We start from the raw sequence: 26,155 nt of genomic DNA, 5'->3' as shown, positions 1-26,155 counted from the left end.
CCACCTCTCCTTATTTGGAGGTGGGTCTGTTTCACTTCCGGTTCCGATTGAGTCCCATGCAGTAGGTGACGTCACTCTCTGCAACCACAAATGCCAACTTGTAGTGGATAGGAAAAGTCTACACACCCCTGTTCAAATGCCATTTTTTTTTTATTTATTTACCCCCCCCCCCAAATGGTGGCGTGTGCGCAACAAAAATGACAAAAGGAGGGTGACCCCATTGTGCGGCTTATTGTGAGGAAGGAGAGTAAAAAGGGAGGGGGGAGGGGGTTCATGGGGACCCCGAATGGCAGGCCTGCTGACCCGCGCACATGCAAAAGGGCCCTGGTGCCATTCTTGTGTGCATTGTTTGGGAGTGGAACAATAAACACACACACACACGCGCGCGAGGAATTCCTCCATTTTGGAAGCTGGCAGCCATCATGAGTGGATGTTGCTGTTTAATGCATTCAAGTGAAAATCACAATAAAAATGTTAAAAAATGACAAATCACCCAATGCATGCATGAATTTAGAGAATTGTCATCGGTTGTCGTTCGACGCCATTTGGTGTCACTGCAAAAAAATGCGTTTTTGTCAGAAGAAAAGCCCTTACGTGAGATCTTGCGCTGTTTCGCATCTCACACGCACGCCAAATCGCGACTATGTGCACTTGAGCCAGGCAGTGCAATTGGTGAGCCGTCAGCATCGCCGCTTGTGATGTCGTGGTTGCGTGCAAACGCAACTGGGTCATGCGTGTTTGGCCAGCGCCCTCCCGAGCGGGCAACTATTCCTCCTACCTAGCTGGAAAATTTTCCTTTCTATTTCAATACAACGACTTATTGCCGTACCGATGAGCTGAGAGGAGCTGAGACTGAAGCAATATGAGCGTTTTCTTTTCATGCCGTGTGATTGGCTAGCCGTCAAAATACCCCCCCCCACTCCCACACCTCCACCTGACATTAGCTGAGGTCATACGTGCATGTAGGGCACCTAGTTGCCCCCCCCCCCCGCCCCCCCTTTCCTCTCCGTGTTGCTAAATGTCAACCAGCAGCAGCATGAGCAACATCCACAAAAGTAACCCCCGCCCTCCCCCAACGCCGCCCTCTCAATTTCTAATCGCAGAACATCATCGTATCTGACTCACCGAGCGCTGTTTTTTTTTTTTCTTCCTGCGCAATTGCACGGATGCACGCCGATGCCTCGCTGAAGTGGATCCAATGATTAGCACGCTTGCGTTTAACTTTCTCTATGTTGTAATTAAATAAATAATAAAGGACAAAATATTTTATTCATTTATTTTTGCTGAACTCTTTTACTACCATTGACGGCTAAAGACGTCAAAGATGAATTTTTTTTTAACTCAGCTGGTTAATTGGTTATCCAAATTTAATTCTGCCAAATATCGGAATCAGCCTCAAAAATGATTTTGTGACGCTTGCCGAACTGCACTCGCCATTGCAGTGTTGTGATGTATTTAACCAGATTTTTTTATTTCATTTATTTATTTTATTTAATGCGCACTTTAGTGCATTCACACTGCGGATAACGTAGCGGCGTACGTTTCGTCTGACTCGCCAACCGTCGGAATGAGAGCGCGCGTCTATGCCTCTGAGTTAACGCCGACACATGCGTCTCCATGGCAACAATAGCGGTTGCCAGGCAACCCTGCTCTTTTAGGGACACGGGGAACAAGCCCAGAGGCTTACTATAAATACTGTACATACCTCCAGGTTTTATTTTTTTTTTCGCTTAGCCCCGATGCTAACCGCGCTACCTTGAACAGACGCGAAGTGAGTGTTGTGCGAGCGGCGGCCATTTTGGCTCCCGCATACCCCCCCTTCCTCATTTGCGGCACACAACAAAGCATTCCATCAGCGCCGCCGCTGACATCACTGCAGTCGGCTCAGCTGTTTGCTAAAAATAGACAAGTGCCTATGCAGGAAATATTTAACTCCTCCTGACCCCCTCGCCACTCAGGAGAAATGGATTGGATTTATTTATTTAATTAAATTTTTTTTGTTTTTCCGGCAGGGAGGCGCTTGAACCATTGCTTTTTTTTGCCCATGCATCAATCATGAGCTGCGTTTGAACATGTGGTGCCTTGAGAGCTTGCTTCTCCAAGTGGAGTTTCAGACGTCGCTTGGTGGGCCAAGAAATAGTTTGCAAAAAAATGACGAAATGTTTAAAAAAAAAAAAAAAAAAATGTTTAAAAACAAACCAAAAAAATATTAATATTTTATCGTTTCCAATCAACGGGAAATAAGTGATTTTCCTCCTGGTTGATCATGATCTGTTGAGCAGCCGTTACTTTAATCAACGGTTAAACTGAGAATTACTTAAAATTTTCTTTTTTTTTTTTTTCCAGTAACAATTTGAAGCGCAATCGCGTCTTCAGGCTCTCATGGCTGCAGAGGGCTCGTGGCATGGCTGGCCAGTGTCCAGGACGCGTGCAGGGTGGGGGGGGGGGGGGGGGGCATGGCCTGGCATGGCATGACACCCCCCCCCCCTCCCCCAGCACGTGCGGCTGGCAGCATTGAGCGGCGTGAAGGCATTCAGCGAGCGTGAATGCGTCTTTTGTGTGGGCGCGGCGTGCCAGCCGAGCGCTAATGAGGCGACTCTTTGTGGTGGGCCTCTCAACATCAAGTGGGCTGGTGGACTCATTAACCTGACTGCCGCAAATAAAGCAGGCAGGCACAAGAGACGCCTATGATAGCACACTTAAGCCCCCCCCCCCCCCAAACCCCCCCTCCTCCCGGTGCTCCTCTGCCTCTGGCCTATTTCAGGTGTCCCAAATAATGACGCCGCTCTCCTCATTATGAGATTTAATCCGTTGTTAGCGCCTCACGCTAACCGGCTAAAAGTGGCTTTGCTTTCCCGTGCGAGACTTCCATCGAGTCGTCGTGATCGCGCAAAAGGACGCTTTTTTGCGTTTATCGATGCATTCTTTGCGGCGGATCATGGATGCTGTTGCTTTCGATGAGCAAATTCCACAATTACGGCCATTTTAAAGTAGGCGTTTTTATTCGATTGTTGTCATCTTGGCTAATTTGATTGTTTTTGGAAGAAGCCATTTTGGTAGGAAGCGGCTGTTTTAGGGTCCTTGAAAGAGAGATTTTGTGTAATTTGGACCTAAAACATTTATTTGAGAGATGAGCTTACGTGAAGTTTGGCAAAAATGTAAAATTTCAACCCCTGAAGATATTTTCACCTAGCAACAAGAAACCCACAAAAAACTCTCGAGAAGCCATTTTGGAAAAGACCAAAGTCGCCAATTTAGGTCCTTTTTTTTTCCACTTTTCCCGAGATCCTTCGACACAATAATTCCAGATTGTGAGGAATTCAAATTTTTGTGGAGGGAATTTTGGGACAAATCTGGTCATAAAACAAACTTCAACTCAACACGTTTAAATGTTTTCAATCGGCCATTTGGGTCGGGTCCATTCTTTCAGGCGTCTTTAATCTTTCAAGCGTCTCGCCGTGCGTTTCGCATCGATGGACTTGACTTATTGAGGTCGCCTCGCAAGCAGCGTCCGTCATAGCGGCGAGTCGCATTTGCTAAATACTTTCTCTCCGGGAAGATGGCTGAATTATGCATCCGTGTGAAATTGGGTCAGGAGCTGCCGTCGCATTTTCACATTTCTCCCCGCCGTTTACTAGCGCTTAGCGTTAGCGCTCCCGGGCGTGAACCGTCCCCTCCATATTGATTCTGCGTTCCTGTCGTGTTGCGTTTGATATACGACCTGCGAAATTGCCCGAGCATTTGATCAGCTCGCTCGTATGTAGATTAGATAGCGTACATCAGATATTCCGGAGCCTGCCTGCTATTTTTCATGTTCCTCCGCATCCGTTTTTACGGCCTCTCATTGTCCTCGCCGCTCAGCGAACGATTTTAATCTGGCGACGCTCGAGCGTGCTCTCGATGAGCAAACGTCAACACGGGCAGGGGGGGGGCACAACGGCGAGGGGGGGGGGGGGGGGGTTGGCGGCAGCCGCCACAATGCGCCGCTAATCGAGCGAGGGCGCTCATTTGGCGGAAAAGGAAATATTCCTGGCGACATCAAAGAGCTGGCTGACAAATTGCAGATGAGCTTCCATTAATTAGACGGAGCCGCGCTAATGTTTATTGAAATGAAACTGCATTATTGATCGACCTCGCAAACGTCACTCTGCGGAGCTGCCATCTCGAAAAAGCGGCAAAGATCGTTGCTGCCGCAGTACGAGTGAGTGCAGGACGCGGGTGGGAACCGTGTTGACGCGTAAAACCAAAAATGTGGCAAATAATGAAAAAAAAATAAATAAAGTTTTCTATTGCATTTGACAGATAATAAACACAATGCAAAAAGACAAAACACATTTTTTGATGCTTCTGTGTAATTCCAAAATGAAAGAAAATCCAAATACAGTGCATATGGCAAATAAAATAAATAAATAAATCAAAAGGTGTCTCCACCGTAACAAAAGTAAAGCAAAATTAAAAATTCACTCAGAAAATGATGCAATTAATTTAGTATCTGCACAATAAATCCAAATTAAGGTATGCAACAACTGACATGACACGTAATTAAACAAACAAAGAAATATCAATCTGTATGCGCTGACGAATCTCTCTTTATTCAGATTACTTTAAAAAAAATTTAATACAAAGTCATAATACAATAAAATAAAACAATGAAAATAAAATACAAATATTGTCATAAATGCTACTTGTAATTTAGATTTGGGATAATTACTTAAACATAAAGATAAATACAACGTCATGAATTCAGTAACGGGAATTAAAAACTGTATTTTAATAACAATAATGGAATAAAATAAATGGAATCAAACGTAACGAGAAACTAAAAATGAAGCTTTTAATATGATTATAATGAATAGAAAATAATAACAATAAAAATTGTCAAATGAAATGCAAATTCTGGGAGAAATGTTGCTATTAATATCGTGATGGGGTGACTAATACTGCGCACACACACACACACACACACACACACACACACACACACACACACGCACAGACGGTGAAGGCTCGCATGCAGGATACCTGCACAGATGGCAGGCCGCCGTCGTCCTGCTGGACCTGCTCTCAGTGTTGGCCGGGAGGAAGAGTGAAGTGGGGAGGGGGGATTTTATAAAAAAAAAAAAAAGAAAAAAAAAAAAACGCATACACAGTTTCATCTTTCACACGCACTCAGTCACACACACAGATACGACACGACGAGAGCGTGTGCCTTATCGCTGAATAACTCGCGATCAATCCTCTCCGGTATTTGTGGCACGTGTCGAAATGCGTTTAAAAATGAGTACAATAAAACACGCGCGCGCACGTACGTGCACGGCGATGATAAATGCCAAAAGGAACTCTTGATGTTTTTTCTCCAAGATGACTGTTTCACCGGAGAGCTCTGACACTTTATTGCTGTCAGTCACCAGGATTCCTTTCATCCCGTCTAATTATGACGGATCAGCGCCCGGTTAGGTGCGCACGTGTGTGTGTTTGCGTGTGTGCCAAAGCGCACGGCTCCCAACCTAAATCGCATTTTCGCAGCACGGGCGAGTCTATTACGAGAAGGTCTCGCATCTCAACACAAGCATCCTTCACTCTTATTGAGTCTGCTCGCCGTCGTCGCCCCGCGGTCGACGTCACGCCGTTAGCTCGCGTGGAACTTGCTCGCGTTAAGCTTCTTCAGACGTTTCCGCGGCTCTTTCAAAGACAAATTGCCCTGAGAGATTTTGTGTGATCGCCGGCAAATTGGAACGCCGTCGACGAGACAGATGGACAATGTTGCGTCGCCATGTTTTGGCCGTTGGATCATATGCTGCCTTGAAAATGCACCCCCCGCCCCGACTCAGTTTTATAAAACATGAAATTTGGTAGGCATGTCTATTTCGAGTCGACCCACCAAAAAGTCTCGAGCGCTACGTTAGCGTCTCGGCTAGCTGCCGTTTGCTTGTCACGCGTTCACCAAAGCTTGCGTGTTACACGTGTTCCATTTTCCGTTGGAACCGCGGCCGTTTGCATCTTCTCCTCATGTGACCGACTTGAAAGCGCAGACGTTTCCATGCAGGGACGGACGGCTGCAGCCACGCTGGCAAGAACACGCAGGGAACAAAATGCGCGTCTTCGCCCGCCGTTTTGACGAACGGCGCCGCAGCCTCACGATTACGAGACAACTGCAATTCGCCTACTTAGTCCGTCCTGCGTTGTGGTTTAGATTTCAATTAATTTCTCTCCTTGCTGCTCGCTTAAGCCTCCCCTGGGGGCGGCGGGGGGGGGCGTTCGTGCACATACATGATGGCGAGCGATGGGGGGGGGGTTGGGAGGGGACGCCATAAAGGAGCGGAAAAATGCCTGCGCAGCACATTCACATGTATAACGGCGCAGGTCAGGAAGATTGTGAAGTGTGTGTGTGTGTGTGTGTGTGTGCGCACGTGTATACATACTAATCAGCCCCCAGAAGCCCTTTAGAGGCTTGAAATCCCTCAGCTTGTCATTTCTCGCCATTAGTCTGAGCAGGCTAAGTGGGGGGAGGATAACGCGGCCACTGTCGCTCTTATCTGCTCCTTTGCGCGTCCAAGCTGACATTCCGTGACATTCCGAGGAGCTCTCTGCGCCGTGTCCGCCGTACGCCGGGCGGGGTCGCCGGGAAAGCTGCTGCGCGGCCATTTTTGAAACGTTTTAACCCTGTCACATTTGCGTTTCACTCACGAGAGTAGACGGCAAAGGAAAATCCATTTTCGGCATTTTTAAGGGGGGGGGGTGTACATTTTTGATAGGTCATCTTGTTTTTGGCGTGATGAGACAAAAATTGGGGGTCGCAAAAAAGCCACATTTTTCCAGCTCTTCCAACCTGCATGCGGAGGTTTATGTGACCGCTAACCTGCTCAGGCCGCCCGCCCGACGGCGACCTGAATCGTCGACAATGAAAGCGTCCAACAATGGCGACTGACTGATGGGCCCACGCGCCTTTTGTGCCCGCGCTACAAAAGCAGCCCATCAAAGGGCAGCCCTGGATCATACACTCGGCGCAAATCAATCACTTTCCCCCCGGCCCGGGCGGCGAGTGGAATTAACCCCCAGCGCCCCCGCCCCCCCCCCCCCTTTTTTTTCTTTTTTTTTTTTTTTTGCATTTAAAGCAAAACCGCAGAATGCTGCAACACGAATGAGGGCGGCTGACCACGAAGGTCCACGATGACGGAAAGTGTTCACGTCGGTCACGCTGTCATACTTAGCCTCCCTCTGCCTGCATTTTTTTTTTGTCTAGAAGCACTCAAATAACGTTTCAGTCGCATCATTTCTTAAAGGTTGATTTTTATTCTGGTAAATTTTTTAAAAAAGTGAATCGCAATATTTGAATTTGAATCATGGATCAACAACAATAGCAACTTTTATATTTTCTTTATCCTCTGCCTCAAACGTTTTTCCGTGACTTTCTCTATGTAAATCCGGATTTCCAGTTCATGGAGATGTGTGCATCCCTCCACTAAAAGATGATTTCATACAATTCAAATCGCAAAACAAAAGCCGAGCGGCCGCCTCCACTTCGCATCTGCTCGGAGAATCAGAGCTCACTTCGCCGTTCGCGACGGCCTCCCCCTTCCAAACAAAGATGGCCACCGGGTCGGCCTCCACGCGCCGCGGTTATCTGTATGACAAAGCAACTTTGCCCCCCGCGCGGCATCCATTTTCATGAGGCGGCGAGCGGTTGGTGACCTTCCGGGGGCGGAGGGCTCCAGCTGGCCGCACACCTTCGTGTTGACTCGCTCGGCGTCCCGCCCATTGTGTGCGGCGCGTGGCCATTGTTCCGACGTCCGCACTCCTGTCAGCCATTTCGCTGCGAGTTGACCTTATTAGTTAAGGTGGCTGCATAAAACATCAAGTCATTCGAATACATCAGACAGTTGGACTTTTCCCAAAAAGAAGACAAACTGCACTTTGCTGAAAACATTGAAGATGTTCCATATGGCAAATGAATGCAAGCTGTTTTTTTTTGTTTTTTTATCATAGAATTCAATCTGTTCATTTTTGCACACACAAACAAAAATATATACATTATGTCCCTTTAAGGAAATTGTTAAAAATTTTAAATTTGCAATTAAATGAAATTATTATTGAATTATTATTTCATAATTCAGTTATCAACCATTTTAACCAGGTCTTATATTTAATATTTGTGGGTTGTGATTGTTTTTACAAGCAGACAAGGGAGAGGGCAAGAAAATTACCCCTTACACCCCTCCCCTCCACACACACACACACACACACGCGCCCTCCAGTGAGGCGAGTGCGAGGTTGCGGGCTGACGAGACGCCGAGACAGAGGTGCTGATACTCTGTAATTGAGGGGCAACCCTGTCACAGTCGCCCCGCGGAAAAACCTCGTCGGGAGTGACGGGCCGGCCCGCTCGGGTCCTCGGCGCCACCTGTGCCGTGGCATGTCAAGAGATTTTATTACACAAAATGGAATCCGCAGCGATGGGGGGGTTATATAAACACGAAGTGAATGATCGTGGACGAGCACAATGTAGCCTGCTGAGTATCGGACGGTTGTTTTGTCTGTAAAAAAATATATAATTTTAATAAAAAATAATAACTGGAGTGTATCGCGTGTCAGTATGAATCGTTGAATCAATTCTACCGATTAACCGATGATCGCATGCCTGTTGTAGCGTCGCCGCCCCGAAATTGTGAGTGCAGCATTTTGACAACGTCCCGACATGTTCCTAATCTGCTTGGCTTGAATGCGCGCCGCAAACCTGCATTATTAAAACGCTGCAATTTGAAAGGATTTTAATACACGTCTAATCTGCTTGCGCTGGATTAGGATCCCCCCCCCTCAACCCCCCCCCGATTTAGAACAAATCTGCGCGACACAAAAGGGAACGGAGCGGTCGTCTGTATTTGCCATCAGACACCATTTTGGGAAGGAAGCGCATCACATTTACGCGGCATGGCGGTAACGAGTCAACATGATGATGAACATCAAGTGTAGCTAGCATGTCGTATTTTACAACTACGAGGAAGAAAAAGTTCTTGTTGGCAAAGTTTTGTATCATTAGACTGCATTTTGGCACAAATGAAAATTGTTGCACGATGATGTGATTTTTCTTTTTTTTTTTCTTTTTAAATAACGAGCGGCGATCAGAGGAGCCAAAGCTAGCATGGCTAACCGCTATGCTAGCTTCCACAAATGAGTTTTTTTATATTCTCCGCTCTGCACAGACAAATGAAGCCCATGTCACCTTTTAGGCCCGACATTTCGCCGTCCCACGAATCGTTACAGTCAAAAGACAAGATGCCAAAAACGCATGATTAGCCATAAATCGACTTCACGAAAAATGAGTAGGAGGAAAGCAGATCTGAGAATACTCTACAAGTATATTCTGCCCATGAGATGGAGTATGATTTAAAAGACACTGCACGGGGAGGGGGGGGGGGGAGATGACAATGTTCCCATCTGCCCTTCAGAGCATGCCGGCAGTGTGTGTGTGTGCTTGTGCGCGTCCGTGCGTGTGTGTGTGTGTGTGTGTGTGTGTGTACGTCCCATCTGCCCTTTCATCCAGGCAAGCAGCATGAAGCCGAACTCTGACCCTTTAGGATTACAGCTCCACCATGTGCCAGTGAGCAGGGTGATGAGATTGACCTCGCACACACATACAAATCAACTTTTCTCGGCGGCCATGTTGAGCTCCGACACAAGCAATCATGACAAAACCGAAGCGATGGTCTCGGCCACGCCCCCCACCACAGATGATGATGATGCCTAATCTCGGATTACGCATCTCCGGGATTAGGACATGCTGATGCGCAGGTTTGCCCTCACCTCCAATCCCCAAATGGCTTTCAAACTGGTTGCTCCGTCTGAGCTCCAAAAAACAAAGTCCTTTCAAAGTTTGCAATAAGTAAAGAAAAAACTAAAATGTAATCATTTTTAGGAAAATGATTTGGAGTATGTGGGCATGCAGAGGAAGGTGAATTAGTGACGGCGGTTTTGGTTAAATCCAGTCCTGTTTAGATGACTATAAAGCATTTAAAAAAAAAAAAAAAGGTCAAATAGTTGTCCATAGAGATGCCTGATTAAAAAGTTTCTTGAAAATTTAAATAAAGGTTAAAACTGCTATATATTTTTTAATTTATTTTTTTTAAGTACCAATTGGGGGGAATTATAATCTTTGAGGGCATGTTAGATGCCCAAATTTGACAGTGAAGGCGAAAAACAAAAGTCAATTTATCTTCACTCATCTGCCCTCTGGACTTCACTCAAAACAGCTTTCAAAATGGAACGAGCTGACTTCCTGTTCAACTTTGCCCGTGACTATTTTCAGTATTGCGGTCAACTAAGTTGTCCAACAAACTTTTTTGTGTGCGTTCTTCCACAAAATTCTCCCCGATACCGCCCACACGCTATGCGCAACAAAAAGTGGGCACAACACAGCAGTCGAGCTCCAAACTTCCCCCCAATTTTTTTATTTTTTTTTTATTATTTGCAAATCTCTTTGCCACCCAGAAGAAATCACATTGACATCCTTTTTCCTTTCACGTCTTCTGAGGCGGCGGAACAAAGCAAGAATAATAAAAACGGAGTCTGCGATGATCCCCGACAGAATCCCCTCGTCTGCCGTAAAGAAAGCGGCGGAGTTTGATTTGGAGGTGACACGTTTCAGGCTTGAGTGAGTTTACGGCGAGGTCACATTGTCGCTGCGCGCAAAGCGTGGGAGAGAGAGACGGGGAGGCTGGCGGATGACAAACGGCGCCGTAGCGCTTCAAATATTCACACAGGAGCGCCGTGCAAATTGGCGCCTTGGAGTCAACACACGTGGCGATAATTACGGTAAAATATTAAGCGTCAGATTGTGCCGAGAGTCGTCATTTGGGGGGGGATAATGAGTCCTTCATTACACCGTGACGAGACGCTAATATTTATTTTAGTTCGTTTCGTGTTTTAAATGATGTGAAAATATCAACCGTCAAAGTGTGCGTGTCGTTATCACGTCGAGGATTAATGAGTCGTTCTTCACGTTCTGCCGAGACTAAATCAATAAAGTCAGCTTGTGAGTGAGTCAAAATAGAATTTAAATAAAGTAGCGGCAACACTGGAAGCAAAACATTATTGTGGCCACGCTGGAAAATAGAAGTTTAATATCCAATTAGAAGATGATAGAGTTCGTTTTAACGTGATTTAGCATGTTATGTTACATGTTAGCCAAATGAAACAATAAAACTGCTAAGACGGCTAACAGCCAGTTGGTGGCTATCTTACATTGAATAACATGCATCTTAAATATGTTTAATAAAAAAAAAATATATATATAAATACCAAAAAACGTGTTAAAAACATCGACCTGACAAGCTAGCACAAGTTGCTAACCTAGCAGTCTCCTTTTTTTGGGGGGGGGACAAAATCGTCACTAGCTGAGAGTCACACAAAGTCAACTTGCCTGGGAACAAAACAGGAAGTAGAAAGCTAGTAAAATAAAAGCAGTAGCAGCGATAAGATGACAAATTAGCAACGAGCTAGCGCAAAAAGCTAGCGTAGCTGTCTACATCTCCCACTTCAAAATGTTTGCAATTTTGAGGAATCGTTTTCTCCAGAATTTTTTGGGGGTGTTCTGAATTTTTATTCTGTCGGGCTGACTCCTTCTTCCTGTTGTTGTGACAGGCCGATGTCGACCGCTTAAACACGTCTTTTCATCTTTTTTGGGTGTTCTGGGGTCTATTTGCACGTACCTAATGCAATTTGACTTGTTGGTTCAATTGTGTGGAAAGCCGCTCTTTGCGTCAAAGAAAAAGCTTTTAAAGTGTCACCTCGTTCTCGCCAAAAAGCCTTTTAGACCGAGTGTGAACACGACTTTTCCCAGGCGGGAATTTGAATCATTCAGGCGGGAGAGTCGGCAATCGCTGTTCTTCGCCTTGTAAACATTTTTTTTTTCTGAAGATGCATTCTTCTATATGAAGTTAATTTACAAAATTAATTTAAAATGAATTTTATTAAATTTATTTTAATTAAATTAACAGTATATACAGGGCCCAAAAAATCTGTAGAATTTAATAAAATAAAGAAACATGTTAAGAAAATAACAGGACATTAAAATTAACATTAAATGTTACTATATTTAAATAATTTATATTGACTAGATGGTACATTTTTTAAAAAATGTACTGTTAAGGAGTTTACATTAAAAAAATATTTCATCGTGGCTCTGTAGTTTGAAATTAAAAATAATTACAAAAAAATACATTGAGGTGTAACTTTTTACAAATGGCTACGGTTACATAATAATTCTAAAAAAGTTTCAATTAAAAAAAATAATAACACATTATGTATTTATATTGATAAGGAATAAATTAATTAAATGTTTAAAATGTAAACAAAAAGGAAACTGTTTGAAAATAATTAATATATAATGAATAAATGTCTTCCTTTTTCACATGAAATTTAATCAATTTCTTTTTTGTTCACAGTAAATTAAAAAAAATCATACATTTACTGATCATTATAAATATGACAGACTCTATTTAATTAAATATATATGAAAAAAAAATAACATGCACAAAAAAAAAACAAATATGATGACGAAAAATATTTAGCTTTATTCTCACCTTGATTAATTTACGGAACTTGCGTGCAACTGCCAATGTGGCATCAACATTTTGCAACTCTGTTCAAATATTTATTTATTTATATTTGCAAGTCCATTTGAACGAGTTTGCCCGAGTCCCAAAAAAAAAAGTGTTGACTCCGCATTGGCGATTGCACGCTTCCGTCGTTATCCCCACAAAATATGAATCCATCGCTGCCCTGCTCTAAAATATTCTTTTGAAGGCACAAAAGCCAAAGAAAAAGCAAAACATCCATCTCTTCAGCCTGGCAGGAAATGAACAGTGGATGGAAATTAAATTAGACCCCCCCCCCACCACCCGTCCCTTGAAAAAAAAAAAAAAAGCACAAGTGATGAATAATGCATGTGTGCCGTGGGCTATAGATTAAGTGTGAATATTCATTCATTGACGTGCCCTTTGGGAGCCTCATGCATATTCATACGGTGGCATGCGTAAAACCAAAGCCAAATATGAAATCCTTCATCGAAAACTGACCACCGTTTGGGTACAACAGAAGGTTCTCCTCCGGCGAGTGACCATCGCACTCAACGCTCCTCCATTAAGTGCAAAGTCACCAGAGCAAGGAAAGCCCATTAGTCTCAAGAAGACCCAAAAAGGGGGGAAGGGAATGATTAGTCTGATTGGATCGAGCACAGCTAGCTTGCTTAGGTCAGAACTAATCAGCGTCAGGACACGGAAGGTGCATAATGAGAGAGAAGAAAAAAAAAAGATGCTACAACAAATTCATTTTCAAAAGGTGGGGAACATCTTGAACGGATTGGCTGTCCATCGCCGGAGAAAAAAATTAAAGCGGCGAGTTTTTCAAGATGACACGATTGAATGTCTTTTGGGAAGCATTCAAAGTCTGATTTAGCGTTGGTGCTACGTTAGCTTCTTGCATTAGCCGCTAGCTGCACACGTGCTAGCTAGCTTAATGCTGCTTCCATGTTGAGCTTCGGAATTGCGACGTTAGCTTCTCGAGCTGCAAACCAGCTTCCGACTTCCAGCGTGAACTTTTATTTAAATACGCGCAACAAAAACAAAAAAAAAATGCTTTCTTCAAAGAAAGCAAGTGCATGTTTTTAAGAATCCAGGCTAAGACGTAATTGCGCTACTTCACGGCGCCACCATGAATATTCAAAGCGCCTCGAATTAGTTGCGTGGAAAATAATGACTTTATTAGCATTTGTTTATTTGCCCATGCATAAAAAGTACTAATGAGAAGGCATTAACGAGCGCGCCAGTCGCCGGAGTCCTCGCATTCCTTGCTTTCATTTGAAAACGACTAATCATCATGAAGGAGGAGAAATGTCCCGCGCAAACCCCTCGGACGAGGTTCTGTGTGTTGAAACAGGAAAAAGTGGCAATTATAACACGTACAGCGAGTTGACATTTCGGCCGTGGAGATATTTGGCCTTATCACACCCGGCGTAATGAAAGGTCAACGGGCTCCTCGCCGTTGACTCCTGTGAAGATGCTCCTTCAGTCTCTATTGAGGCTGCCGCGGCTTGTTTTGGGGTGATAACGCGTCAGTTGACGATTTATCACCCTGATGTGGTGTGAGGTCAAAATTACGGGACAGCGGGAAGAAAAATCTTTTATCTTTGACACTTGCTAGCAAACATGCTAATAGCTTTGGCTAAATGCACTGTGGTGAATGTGTTTTATATATATTTATATTTAATTTATATATAAATATATCAGTGGCGGGCGGTCAAGGCCTTCTCTGGTGGCCGAACATAATCAAGAAGTCATGATCATATTCTTCACATTGTCATATTATATCCTAGTGTAAAATATTTAGGTTAGACTTTTTATCCAATCAGGATTCAGCTATCTTGTGTTGCTAGGCAGATTTCATAAAACCAATAGCACGCGCTATTCGTCTGAGGGAGGGAAAAGTGTGAATTTAATTGCAGATACACTTGTGCGGCCATTTTCAAGACGGACTTTTTAAGCGAAGCGAGATCGTCCAACTTTCGCTCACTAGTGCGGAAGTGTCTTTCTGTTCATTATTCCTCTCTCTCTCTCTATATATATATATGTATATATATATATTTATATATATATATAGTGCAGCTGTACACACACAATGATCCAGCAGAGCGTGAGGGCTGAGGTAGTGTAGGCGCTAATGCGTTCCTGTCTGAGTCTTTGTGTTTACCGGACGGACACATACATTCGCGTCTGAATGACGGAAAGTGCTTCTCCATATTGGCCTGCCAAGACGGTAAACGGCGCATTTCCACAACATGTCAAACTACTCCTTTGATGCGCTAAATAGAGATGCTCTGATGCGCTGTGAGTTTTTCTGTAATGGCTGCCGTAAACCCCCCCGCCCCGCCATCCCCATACCCCGCCCCCCTCACCTACATCCTCGTCCTCCTCCTTCTATGCTCAGGCATGCTGTAGCAAACATGCATGGCGGCGTGTCCGCGCCGACTCGCTGCTCCTGTCGACTGCAAGGAAAAGTGCAACCTTTGCCTTGGGCCTTAATTAAGTTCAATTTGCCAAGCTGGGCCTGAAACCATTGGAGGGACTGGGATGTCGGGGGTGGGGGTCGATGGGTATGCGGTGCAAAAGCTCTCTGACCTATTTATCAGTGCAGCTTTTTGCTTCCGCCGCCTGAGTCTCAAGCAGCGAACGTCAAGAGCGAGCGAGCGAGCGAGCGAGCATGTCACACAAAGAGAGAGAGAGAAAGAGAGCTAACAAGGCTGTATGACGCTTTTGTTTCATTGCTTGAGTTATTATAAATGTGAAAAAAAAACATGACGAGCATTAAACATGACATTGACCTTTTAAAGTAAAATATTTTTTATTATTATTATTGGTGTCACGCTTAGAAGAAAAAAAAAACACCAAAATACATTTTAGAAAGGTTTAAACTAATAACTATGATAATGACTCAAATTCCGATGACCGATTTAATAGGCCGAGTCATGGAAAGAAAATTACATCATAAATAAAAAAAATGTTTTTTTTTTTAGGGAGGGTGCTTTCAACACTTGCAACAATGAAAATAGGAAGTTTGCAAAACATACAAACAAACACACAAGGGAACGGATTAATGACCTTTCCGTTCATTTCAATTGAGAAAGACTATTTGGCATGCGTTGTACGTGGCGTCACCACATTCCACATTTGTTTCAGCTAAAAATGTTAAAATGAACCTTCAAATCATCAACTCAAGCTCTTATGAAGCGCCCGGAACAAATCAATCGGTTTTATTTCCGATGGGGAAACATGCTCGGCTTTTCCACTGTACTTTCTATTTTTAGCTCACGTCATTGCGGTTGCATTGAGCGTGTGCGCGACGGCACCGCAGCGCCGCCTGCTTTTACCTTGCCTGGCCTGTTAGAGCAACATGTCAGGCTCCATTAGCGAGCCGCTGTCTGCCCGGTGACGGACGGACGCTCCGTGGCGGGCTTGTGAATTAAGGGTCACCCCTCGACGCAACATCGTCGCCGCCGTCGCCTTACTGAGAGCTGATGGCGAGAGTGGGCGCCACACACAATTTTACAGCGCTCGCTAATTTTGTCACATCGGCCCAAAAATTACATATCAATTTACTGATGACGGTCCTCGAGGGCTACTATCCGGCAAGCTTTAGATGTTTCCCTCCTCCAACACACCTGATTTAAACGATCGTTATCAGGCCACAGTTGGTTTGACAGGCGATAAAGAATATATGCTTGTGAGTTTTGTTACATGGCACGTCTGCATGTGACGTGTTGTTCCAAAAATGTGGCAACGGCGATGGTGGTGGGGTGAGGACCGTGCTTTAATCTGATTAGACCGGGCTCAAATCCCAACCAGGGACTGAAGTGCAGTGCTTGTGGTTTGTGAAGAGCTTACGCTTAAATCTGCGCTAAAGACATAAGTTGGCGTCGTTACGCAGTCATTAGAGGAGAATGTTGCTCATGCAGTCACGGGTGGAAAGAATTTTACCGATTAGCCCAACGATTAATCGAGTAACTGGCTACAATTGTATTTTGTTTTATTAATAAATGCATGTGGGAGGTGCAGGTGTGGTTGACCATTTCTCATTTGACTGCAGTATCTGTGACCTTGAATGTGTACGGATTTAAAAGTATTCTAAGTTAGTTTTAACACTACAGGAGTGAAATTACGACATGATAAAATAGTTGTTTTCTGTGGAAAAAAAATATTCACAAATAAAAAGTTTACATATTACCAGATGTGAAAAATATTTACGAGAAAATGCGTGTCATAATTTTAACGATGTTAACAATTTTGAGAGCAATTTAATTTTTGAAAAAAAAAAAATCATAACTTAGCAATTCTTGATTTTGACAAAATAAAGTAAAAAAAGAAAAAAGCACATTTTAATGCAATCAAGTCATCATTATATCGCAAAAATTCTGACTTTAACAAGGAAAAAAATATCAGTAATATTATAAATGATAAAAGTTATGATTTTATAAAAATTAAGCTTACTATTTTGAATTAAGAGTTGTAACCAGCAAAAAAGACGTCGAAGAAAATCCGGGCGACTCGTCAGCATTCCTGTTGTGTCTCCATCTGTTGGTCATTGTTTTTTTTTTTTTGTTTTGTTTTGTTTTTATGCCTCTTGGGCAGGTTGTAACTCCAAAAAATGATTCCAGAACATTTTCTTTCCCCAATTTTTTTAAAATGTGATCTTTGCAACCTGAACGCAAGTGAATTGCTTGAGGTCACTGTGTCACGTTGCGCTTTGTGGCGTCTCATTACCCGCCACCCGAGTCGGCGTGCAACATTCCCATATCAGTTTGCGCTCATTAGCTCTCCTCACTGTTACGTTTTCATTTCAGCTCACCTAAATTAAATGTTTAAAAAAAAACATAACGCAATTCTGCTGGAGGAGAACACGGCGGCTAATTGTGTTCCGCCTGACTGTCAGCGCTACCGTCCCCCCCATCATCCCACCTCCGTCCTCCGCTTCCATCGCTCTACTTTAATTATCCGCGGCTCCCTGCCTCAGCGGCAGGTGTTTGTCTTCCCGCGCCAGCACTCCAGCTGATGACCGCAGACCAACCAACGCCGCCAGCCGCAAGCCGCTCTCCATCCGTTCACACAAACGGCTCTGTGCCGAGCCCCCCCCCCCCGCCCCCCCCCCCCCCCCCGCGGGTTCGAGCCACATTGTCGTGCTGCAGCAAAACAGAAAGTTTGCACGATGAGCATACACCAAAACATAGCCAGCAGTAGTCGATGGCAAAATTCAAATTTTCGCGGAAATAAAAAAATGATGACATTTGTCATTTTACCACAACAAAATAATTGCAGTATAATACAAAAAAAAATATTTGTTTGAATGAAAAAATTATAGTTCTTACCAGAATAAAGTCGAATTATTTAAAAAAATAATAAAATTAGATTTTTTTTTTCAGAAAAAAACTAACAAAGCCCGAATTACAGAAAAATTTGAGGAATATTTTCCAAAAATAATTATTTTATGGGGAAGAAAGTAAGTTGCGATATTATGTAATAAACAAGGTTATTATTTGTCCAAAACTCTGATTATTTTACAAAACTGGATCATTTTTATCCAAATAAAATGTTATTATAAATATAAAAAAATATATATAATAAATTTTACAACGCACAATTAATGAGCTCAATTGACGTGAGATGCATGTGAAGTGACTCCAGCGACCCAAACGGCACGCTCGTAATGAACATGCTTTTGTACTCGATGAATGCGGAAATGAACGAGGCACATCCAGCCATCCCATAATAACAACACGCAGATAAGCAAATACATTTATTTCGCGCAACGTCTCCAGAAGCTTTGCTGCGTTTTATCTGTGGTCCTTCTGCGCTATCAAATACGCACGCACGCACGTGCACACGCGTGTTGCTGCATGACTTGAATGAGGAAAAAAACGATTCAAAAAGCACAAGATGGCTGCCAAGTGATAAAAGTAGTGCTTTGGCACCTTCTGTCGGTATTATGATGCTGGGGAATTATCTCAAAATGAGTTTGGGACTTCCGTTTACCCAAAAGTAGTGCTTTGCCGCCATATTGTGGGAACTGAGTGAGTCAGACTGACTGCAGATGCTTTTTTTTCTACTACATTGAAGTGAGTTGAGTAACTTCATTTATACAAAAGTAGGGCTTTGCTGCTATTTTATGGCATCATGGTGGCCGAGGAATTATGTTGATATAGATTGAAGAGTGTCGTTTAGACACAAGTAGTGCTTTGCTTGCGTCCCAAGGCCCTCCTGTGCTGGTAAAAAAGTGGTAGCAGCGCATTTCCAGGTTTGATCTGAAATAAAACAAACATCTTACGAATTCAACCTATCGACAGCCAACGTGATGAAGATGCAAAAAAAAAAAAAAAGGGACTGTCACCAAAGGTCGCGTGAAGGGTTAAAACCTGGAATAAAAGAGCGCCGCACGCCTGCTGAATTATTAAGGAGACGACGAGGCGCCGCGACGTTGGGCCAATGTCGTCGCTCGCCTTGACAAAAATCCTCACTGACTTCCCTCCTGCTGCCTCCGCCCCTCACCCGGAACCGGTTTGATCCTGAATGCGGACGCTGCGGCTGGCAATTTCCACAATCGTGTGCACCTCGCTTACCCCCCGCCCCCCCCAAGCTGCTATAACGCGCCGTCGATAATATGGACGGCGAGGCCGGGCCGCTTGCTTTGCTGACCGACCACACCGCCGTGCATGCGGATAGCATCTTGACAAAAACATTCTTTCATGACACAAATAAATAGAACGGAAAAAAAATAAAATGGCTTTTTATGGTCCGCATGCTTTGGCCACAAGGGGGCAGTATAATATAGACATACTGAGAAACGATGATCACGATTGCTTCGGAAGCCTCAGTAAAATGAGTTGCTCTTTGCAAACGATAAAGAAACTATGGCTTACGGTAAATCGCAAGTTTGTTTATTTGCCTCATTTTCAGACACTTCAAAGAGGGGGAAAAAAAATGGAAAAAAAAAATCTTCATTTCTGCGCTTATTTTCCACTAAAGGATTTCGAGTAGGCCCGTTGCCGCGGCGCTAATAAAACGAGTGTCACAAATACTCGTTTGATTTGTACGCCTTTAAAACCTTCAACATTTTTACCATCAGCGCATTTTTAGCATCAGCCCGCCTTATTTTTCTATTTATTTATTTATTTTTTTACGATGTGCAATAATCGATCGAGGAAAGCGTCTCCGAGGAGAATAAAAAGGAAACGAGTGGATGCGGCGCTTCATGTCGCACGTGCACTCGTCAGATTTCTTTCAATTACAGGCTGCGCGGCGCATGCCGTCGGCGCTGAACGCTACGAGCGTAAAAAAGAGACTCATCAAATTTCCCCGTCATTCACAATGACCAAAACTCGAATCCCTCACAATTGAATGATAAAATCAAATCAAATCCGGAAAAACGTCTTTTTGCGATTTATTTACAGGATTTTCCTGCTTATGTGTTGACACTTATTTTTTTTTTTTAAATAATAAATCATAATTTATTGCAAGATTTTTGTACGCAAGAACCAATCAGCGTGATGCAGCGCCGTAATCCTAATCTGTATGCGTGCGGCCGCGCCGCGGCTCCCCGGCAGCCATTTTGGAAAGCAGCTGCTTTCGGCGGAATGGTGGAGCGCGGCCGTCGAGAGATTTAAGGAAGGAGACGCGACGAACGTTCCGGCGCTGTTGGGAGAAGGGGGGGGGGGGGGGCGGAACATCTCCAGTGATGCGGGGGGGTGATTTCTCACGGCAGGCCGCTGAAGTGTCCCCGGGCGAGGTGGAAAGAAGGAAAATAAAACAAGTCAACATTACGCGGTGGAAATAAATAAATAAATATTCAAAAAGCAGAATTGAGAGTGAAGATTCAAAATGAGAGCGGAATCGCGTCGCCGTCACGTCTTTGTTTTGCCGCTCGGCTCCATCTCGCTTTGATGAAATGATTTCTTTTGGCTTTTCCCGCCGCTTGACCTGATTTTTGTTCTCCGAGCGCCTGCCGCGCTAATGGACCACTTTGAGAGTCGGGAAGTGTCGGCGATGAGCGAAGTGGATCGGAATCCAAAATCAACAATCGAAATTGAATCGCGTCACGGCACGGCGGGCTGTGTCGAAAGTCGGAAGTATGGAAATCAAAAGTCTTCGTAATCGGCGCCACATGCGCGTGAACGTGGGAATCCAATCGATCGGCAGCGCTTCCGAATCAATCGCTCCCGTTAACGCCATCGATGGAGAAGGACGGACGGTGAGCCACATGGTGATAGGATGAGCGACTCCATTTTTATTTTATTTTTTTTAAATTATTATTGAATATTAAAAATGGCCGCAATACTTTGGACACCACTGCAGCTGAGTTAATTCAAATGAACGTAATTTTTTGGACTTCTATATCCGTCAATGGCACTGAATGAGTTAATTGTTAAATGACTGAAATTAAGATTTAGTGTTGAAATATTCGAAGAATATATTTGGGAATTTTACACAAAAAGAGGCTGTTACTCAAATAGTCGGAAATTGAAAAACCTAACTGCGTCCTTATTTTACAAGAAATATTTCTCATAATTATACAAAAATAATTAAATTACATGAAAAATGACTCAGGGAATTTAGCCTCAATACTCTTCACATTTGGTCTCAACATTTTTTCTTCATAAGGTGACATTTTTTTCCCCAGTAATATGACAACCCGAACGTTACATTTCCACATTATTCGGATCTTTCTCCTCCCGAGAGTGTTTAGTGTGAAAGACAAAAAGTGACGTTGCCTCAAGTTGCAAAGTTCTCCCCTCCGCCTTGCTGCATTAATTGCGTGGGTGTCTGGCGCAAAGCAAAAACGCCGATGGCGATCTCCTATGGCAAACGATTAAAAGTGTCCGGGAGGTAAAGTGTAATAAAACAAGGCTGGATGCGTACGTGTTTCCATAGTAACGGGAAAAATTGTGCGAAAGCACGCCACGGGGAGCAATCTGACCAACCAATTAAGCGGATCTAAAATGCACCGTGGCCTTATCACCTAAAGGTAACGACAACGACTTTGATGTGTTTAAAGGAGTGAGCCCTCTCAATCGATAACGATCATCAACCTGATGAGATTTAGATTTTACTCTTTAATTTGCATATTCAGAACTTTGTAACGCCTTATTTTTTATATTGTGCATTTTTCCCATTGATCATAATTTGCCAGCTACCTACTCTGCGATATATCCACAGTACTTAAAGCTACATTTTTTTTTTTCTTCCACACCGGACCCATGGAGCACAAATAAGAGCTCAAAATCCACCTAGCAATAATTCCTCATGGCATTGCCGAAATGCTTTTTTAAAAACATTGAGGCGGGCAGGAAGAATAAAAAGAACAACAAAAAAAAACATTAATGCACGCGTGTGTCTGTGTGCGCTATTATTTTGCACCGCCAGCCTTCCTTTGACCTTGATGTGCCCGCCGTGCCCTCTGCTGCTGCGACGCAAGCTAGCTCGCGCTGTGTGCCCTCCTGTGGCGAGCCATCGCATCATTAAAGACGCATGTGTTCGCACACACACACCCGCACACACACACACACACACGCACACGCGTACTCCCTGTTCGAGTGCTGATCAATAGTTCATTGGGCTGCAGGTCAACTCGGGGAATTAACTGTGCCCAGTCATGTGGACGGAGGAGGCCTTTGGGAAAAATCATTAGCTTGATTATCTATCTATCTCTCTATCTATCTATCCATCTATCGCGAGCTAGCTACCTAGCTAGCTTCTTGCTAGCTATCGTAGCTAGCTCACTAGCTATCTGTTTCAGCTAGCCTCTATCTATCTACCTATCTATTTTTATATCCATCTATCTATTGTGAGCTAGCAAGCTAGCTTCTTGTTTGCTATCTTAGCTAGCTCACTAGCTATGTGTTTTAGCTAGCCTCTATCTATCTCTCTCGATCTGTTTCTCTATCTCTCTTTCTCCAAATATCGCGCGCTAGCTAGCTTGTTGCCAGCTATTTTAGCTAGCGAGCTAGCTATCTGTTTTAGCTAGCCTCTATCTATCTGTCTTGTCTTTTTCTCTCTAGCACAGCTAGCATCCATCCTCCGTCGATCATCTCTATTAATGTATCCATCCATTGATCTTTATCCGTCAGGCCGCTCAATCCATCCATCATTCCATCCCTTCATCCATCCACTTTCTGTATCTTTTCATCATCCATCATCATCCATACTTCCGTCGAACCAGTTATCTTTCTGTTATCCATCCGTGATTCTGCTGCACAGTGTGGGCTGTTGTTGCATACCTATGCTGTGTGTGTGTGTGCGAGATTATGTAGGCACCTCCTGTGTGGAGGTTCCACTTGTATCAAGCGCTCCTCCTCCGCTCTGCGCTCGTTTATGATTCCTGCCATCCTCGTTGAATGTTCTCTTGCGTGCGTGGTGCGGCGTTGCATTGTTCTTTTTATTTCCGTCCCGCTGGTGCGCGCGCCTCGGATGGGCCTCCCGAGGAATCGGCCGATGCGGTCTAATCCCTTTAATGTTGCCGTAATTGCGGGGAGAGTAGCCCTCGTATGCATGGCTGCGCCACGTTGTGCGCAGCGCCTTTAATTGCCTGCAGCTAACGCAGTGCCAGCGGCTTCTTTTTAGCTGACCAGCGGGACGCACAAAAGAAGAAAAAAATAAAAATCAACCCGATTAAGTGCTTCAGTTTTCCGTTACTTAACTGCAGAGAGTACCGGGCATGTATTTGAGTTGAGGCGTGTTTTATATTTAGTTGTGGGGACGAGAGCCAGGCATCTTAAGGAGGTCTTTTTGCACAAAGGTGAGGCGTTAAGAGACAGACGGCAATCACAAATCAAGCATTCCATTTCGCAAATAATCGACCTCCAGCGCCGGCGGCAATCATGACGAGGTGGGGGGGGGGGGGGGGAGTTGTAACGGCTAGGATGTTTGCGTAGCTCACTGGAAGATTTAATTTTCAGTGGGTAATTGAAAACGAAAATGGCTGCAATTCAAAAGAAGGAAACTTTGTTGCTCTGTATTTTGCTCTATGCACATTTTGGCCACCAGATGGCAGTGTGTTACGGGCACAAATACCCACGATGAGTTTCAACAAATGACGTGAGCTGCAGTAATATTTGTCGTTTTATGCAGAGGATGAACGAAAAATGCCAAACTTGCGTCCGAGGTCTTTCCCTTCCTCCTACTCTGTATTAAATACGAACCGCCTCGTCGTCGTCAGAGCGCCCCGTTGCACAAACTGATTTTCTCTGTTTATTTATCCCTCAGCTCATCACGCTTTGGGTTCGACGAAATCCCCGCTACACTTGATTGTACCCCGCTAACAGCCGCGGCAACAAAACAGCTGCAATTAGCTTCCTCTCACACGCGCACACACACGCACACACGCACACACACAGTCTAATCAGCAATCTCGCCTAAGACCAACACACGCCTATAACCCACGACGAGGAGTGTAAACAATGCGGTTGCCTACCGTCTGCTCTCGTCTGATTGGCTGTCTGGACGGCGGGGGACTTTTGCTATTGATTAAGGGATAACCTCAGGTCTTCCGATGTAATTCCCAGCATGATTTCCGACTAAGCTTTCTTTTTGACACCGATCGGGCATGGCATCAAGGACCGCATAGCTTGCTATTTTGTTATTAGCCAGCAGGGGTGAGAAGATGATTCGAACCCATCGGCTGTTTACTGTTGTGGGTTAAGGGCCCCCCGCTGTCGCTTTGAGGGCCGCGGAATCATGCTGTGTTCAGGGGACGTGGGAAATTTCACACGTCGGGCGAGAAGTGCAGCGTAGAGTGAAAAATCCAAATATTAAACTCGGGGCCGACTATTGTGTGTGTTTTTTTTTTTTTAGGCCGATGTAGGCCTGGTAGAACAAAATTCCGATAATCGATGAATCAACCGATTAATCGAAAGAATATCTAACTCGTGATCTTTCTGGTTGCTTAATGCTTAGAACAATGAAAATATAAATTATAGGAAGAAAAATTGACTGTTTTACAATACTTAGTAATATTTCACTCACAATAAGGAGAAATTTTAAAAAAATATTAAATAATATTAAACAATATATAATACGATATGAGGAGACTCTCCGTTCACTTACAACCCAGGCTAAACTGAGATCCTCTCTGCCAGACAATTTTGTTTCAACATACTTCTTTGACACCAATTTGTTGCTACTTTTGTCAACCTCATACAAGTATGACTTGTCACTTTTTTTTTTTTTCTTTTTTTAACAGACATCCGCACAAGCTCCCTAATTGTCGCACAAGCTCCCTAATTGTCACACAATGTGTGAGACGAGGAAATCGCCCGTTTCCCGTCTCCCTGTCTCCCCTCCCACTCTCCAGGCGGGAGATACCTGGCTAATTATAGCCGTGCCGTGTGGCACGTGGCATGAAAATTAATAAGGAGCTCTATCGGGCCGCTGTCGGTTGTTCCATGAGAGCTTCGTTTGTTGGCCTACATTGTTGAAACGGGACATTTTCATTAGCGGCTGTCGTCGCTTTAGCATTTGTCTTTTCTTGACCTTGATGGCATGACTGGAGGTGAGCTTCATGCGAGAGTCAACACACAAACACACAGAGCTCCCTTTTGATAATATCAATCTGCTTGTGTTTGTAGAGGTTGGGATACGAATTTTAATTAATAATTTTTTTACTCTTGATTAACATGAAAGCTGTAAATACGTTATTTAATAAATAAACATATATTTTTTTAAATATTCGAATTTGAATAAAAAAATGTCAGTTTGAAAAAAAATCACGTGACTTTAATGTGCTTCATTATAAATAAAGACTACAGATGATAAAAAAAATCAAATATGTCAAATATGTATTTTTTAAGATAATGGCATTTTCCAAAAATGTGAAACTTTGTTTTTCATTCAACAACACAAATATCTTAAACGCAAGGAAAAAATTCAAAGAGCATGTGATTAATTGAAGCCACACTACAATATGATTCATATTAAAATTTAAAAAATACTATTTTAACGTTATTTATTTGTATCAACAGTAGAGTTAATTTGATGGTATTAAGCTCGGGACCCTTTTTTTAAAAAGCTGTCAGTGGCCTTTTGTCACACCCAATTATTATTTTTGACATATGGGTGTGTGTGTGTGGGGGGGGGGGGGGGGTGTTATTTCCCTAAGCATAAAGCCAGAAAACGAGGCGTTGGGCGCATGAAGGCGATCTGTGCACTGAATCCTGAGCTATGTATGTATACAGTGCACATGAAGAATAGCAAGCATGGGGGAGCGTGCGTGTGTGCGTGCGCGCGTGGGTGGAGGAGGAGGAAGAGGAAGAGGAGTGCAGAGATCAATAGCACTGCTACAAAAGAAAGACCTGTCCATTTGCTGACTTAAGACAGCCGTGTCCCCCCCCCCCAGCAGTTGTGCATGCCAAGGAAGGCAAGTGTGTGTTGTCTCAGCAGTGGCAGTTTTTGGCATGTGTGTCATGTGTGCGGAAATGCACACTAAATAAAAAAAAAAGTGATTGTGTGATTATGGATGGGTGAAATAGCAAATTAGCTAAAAAAATATATTTGTGTATCATGTAGAAAATTGAACAACTGTTTAAGGTAGGACGTCTGAAAAAGTGGCAGGACAAGAACTGCCT

General features: G+C 43.8%; 1 long non-coding RNA gene across 1 annotated transcript in view; it reads left to right on the top strand.

The window, feature by feature from the left end:
* The window catches only part of LOC148318476 (uncharacterized), an 86,829-nt gene that overhangs the window by 57,789 nt on the left and 2,885 nt on the right, over positions 1 to 26,155 (top strand). The gene's annotated exons all lie outside the window — the stretch shown is intronic.

Source organism: Idiotropiscis lumnitzeri, chromosome 19 (assembly GCF_059441095.1).
Source record: "Idiotropiscis lumnitzeri isolate Australia: NSW breed Sydney's pygmy pipehorse chromosome 19, RoL_Ilum_1.0, whole genome shotgun sequence".
Taxonomy (NCBI): Eukaryota; Metazoa; Chordata; class Actinopteri; order Syngnathiformes; family Syngnathidae; genus Idiotropiscis; species Idiotropiscis lumnitzeri.
Note: the sequence above shows the minus strand (reverse complement) of the source record. Positions and strands in the feature narration are given on the sequence as shown.